Source organism: Sinocyclocheilus anshuiensis, unplaced genomic scaffold (genome assembly GCF_001515605.1).
Source record: "Sinocyclocheilus anshuiensis isolate Anshui unplaced genomic scaffold, SAMN03320099.WGS_v1.1 scaffold1623, whole genome shotgun sequence".
Classification (NCBI taxonomy): domain Eukaryota; kingdom Metazoa; phylum Chordata; class Actinopteri; order Cypriniformes; family Cyprinidae; genus Sinocyclocheilus; species Sinocyclocheilus anshuiensis.
This window is the reverse complement of record NW_015553403.1, coordinates 1,136,573-1,139,665: the sequence shown is the minus strand read 5'-3', so window position 1 is coordinate 1,139,665 and position 3,093 is coordinate 1,136,573.

The following is a 3,093-nucleotide window of genomic DNA, read 5'->3' as shown; positions in this document are numbered from 1 at the left end:
CAGTTTTCCAAGATGCCACAACATTGTGCAGCCTCTGGTTGTAAAAAGTGCCAAAATTTAAATTTCCAAAGAAATGGGATAAACTTTCACAGGTGAGAATATGTTGGTTTGTGTTTTTAATATGTATTAACTCAATATTACAGATTTTTAAACTATGGTAACTTTTTAATGTTGTGTTAGCTAACGGCTTCGTCTTGTTGCATTGTTCGTTTAGTAAAATCATCTGCTTAAGTGCATTGCAGATATACATACATGCGTATAACTACGGTTGCAGACGCACAGTCAACTTGTTCTTGTGTGTTCACAGACCAGCTTTGAAAGGTCCATTCTGACGGGCGGCTTACGTATAGCGGCCCACAGAAACAGCCGCTAATAAGATATCTACGTATACATATTTATGATAACAGCAGTCACTTGATTTGTTCCTGAATGAACTGGTTTAATGACTCCCACACTTGTTGCCACCTACTGGCGTGTGCTTGCAAGTTGCAGAAAGAGTTGCTGAAAAATCCACACCACTAATGCACAAACTGACTGTCACTGGAAAGACAAATGGCGTGAGACAAACAATGAAAATTCCCAGTGAATCTGGACGACCAGCACACCTTAGCAACTGCATAGCAACACCCTGGCAACCATCCAGAGTCTCTGAACTACCTGAGTAACCGCTGAGCAACACAAACACAAAAAAGGCCAGCAAATGGGGAATTGACTAAAATATAAACCAGAACTCTCCAAACCTGTTTTTATGAGTCTTTCTTGAACAGGCGCAACCACCGCAGTCTAGACTGTACGCATGTTTAGAGCGTAACATAACAGCTACATGGGCAGATGTGAATTCCTTTTACCACCAAAGGTAGTAAAATGAAGAAGAAAATGAGGGAGAGAGAGAGAGTGCGCAAAACCAAGAAATGGGAAGTCTGAAATCCTTTTTCCAACCAGAGAGTTAACCTCTGACCTTTAAATTTCAGGTCACAAAGCTGAGGTGAGACCAAATCTTCATCTTAATTTAGGAAGACAAATCTGCTTTAATTAGTGTCAGTTCCTAATGATCAGGTGACTCCTGTGGTTGTCCTGGAGACTCAGCCTGCTAATTGAGTTTTTTTTTCTGTTGGAAAACATCACTCTCAGCGGGGGCAGAGAGATAGTGACAAAATGAGGTTTGGCAGGCTGGGACCATTGAGAGTGTTATGTGTACACAGCTAAGTCAATACATACTGGAGAGACCCTGAGGCCTGAAACAACCTCTACATGCACAGTTTGTTCTATGTGAGCAAGATTATAGCAAATATAAAAATTTTATATCAAATTTTGCACTTTCATATAGAGTAATGCAGTACATAATACAAGGGCACCTGATCCTAAATTTGCAGTCTCAGTGCTAGATATACAATGCATTCACGCCCTGATTAAAGGGGTCATATGATGCTACCTGCACTTTTACAAGTTGTTTGAACTGAAATGTGTGTTGGCAGTGTGTGTTTTTAATCTGCTCAAATCTTTACCCCTTTCTCAAATCAAGCCGATCTCAGATGCCTGTCTGTGTGACGTCACACAGACAGGCCCTTCCCACGATAGTTTGATTGACAGTAGCGTTTCAGCACAGACTGGACTGGCATCTTACCTTAGATCCGCTCTGAGTGAGCTGTCATCAGTCCGCCATTGTTTCACCACCGGAGCAGATGTAGACAAGAATGACTCCTTAGCGATTGAGGTGCTCTGTTGTTGGATGTAATAATGAACATAGCAGTCGTCATTTACTCCCGACATCTGAGCCGCTGAAGTGAAGACGCAGTGGATTACGTTTGTTTTTAAAGAGAATGCGCCCCCAATGTAAATAAATGCATCTATGTTCGCGCAAATCATTCGTGATCCAGCTTCACCTACAGAGGAAGTGGGTATAAGGTTTTTTTTTTTATTAATCGTTGCAAATCGCCTTTCCTAATAATGTGCTAATTCGCAAGTTTCACGATGAATGCGGCTAACGTAAACAGTGTTGCCAACTAATTTCCTGGGAAGTTGCTAAACGAAGGTCGATTTGTTGCTAAAAGTTACTAAATTACGTTGTGATGTCATTGCGCGATGACGTCATCACGTAATCACGATGCAAAATTGTCACTGTATCAAATCTCAGCAAAAAAATTGTTTTTATATATGTTAATTTCGATTTGTTTGTTAAATAATATTAATGCATAATATAATAATATAAAAATATAAATAACTGTAGTTTTAAATACAATATTGAATTATTGAACACGTACACATTTTTGAACAAATACAATTCAATTTTTTTTATTAACGTTTTATTTTTTTATTAGCTATTTTTTTTATTTAAGTTTTTTATTAAACTAGTAAAACTACTCATTCTGAACAACACCGTTTTAAGCAGTGTATTAGTAGTTTGTTAGTATGCTACACTCTAAGAAAAGTCTGTAAAAATAGTCTACTATATGAAGGAATTTTCAGTATTGATTTTTCACTGTTTTTTTACCTGCATTTTAAATTACGCATTGTATTTTGTGTTTTTGGGTTACAGGGCTACAACGGATAATGGATAATGGATAACGAATAAATTCCTGGAAAATTACTACCTTTTCCATTTTTCTAGATCAACTGACTGATCAACAATCACAGGTACAAGCTAATAACAAGGTGTATCACATCAAGTGAATTAAGTTAACTGCTATTTGCAATTGTTCAATAATAATTAGGTGTGTTCGACTTGAAGCAGTGCTGTGCAGACCGATCGGTGTTTGACATCAAAGCACAGCGAGAGCGATTAGAAAGCATGCAGATCCGTCTGCTCTCTATTCTATTAGCTCTCACGGTACTTTGATGCAGAGACGTGCACAGACATTTTGAGGGGCAGGGGCTCAAATGCAAAAAAGGGCACTTCTCATATTTATTAAAAAAAATTTCTAAACAAAACGTTAAATATATTAGGGGTGTGTGATATTGACAAAAAATATCTCAATATTTTTTGGGATTTTATCGATAACGATAATTAGACGATATTTTGCTGAGTGTGTTATTGTGCTGATATCTTAAGGACTACCGTGGACAGCTGACTCCTAAAGTTTTTGATATATTTCA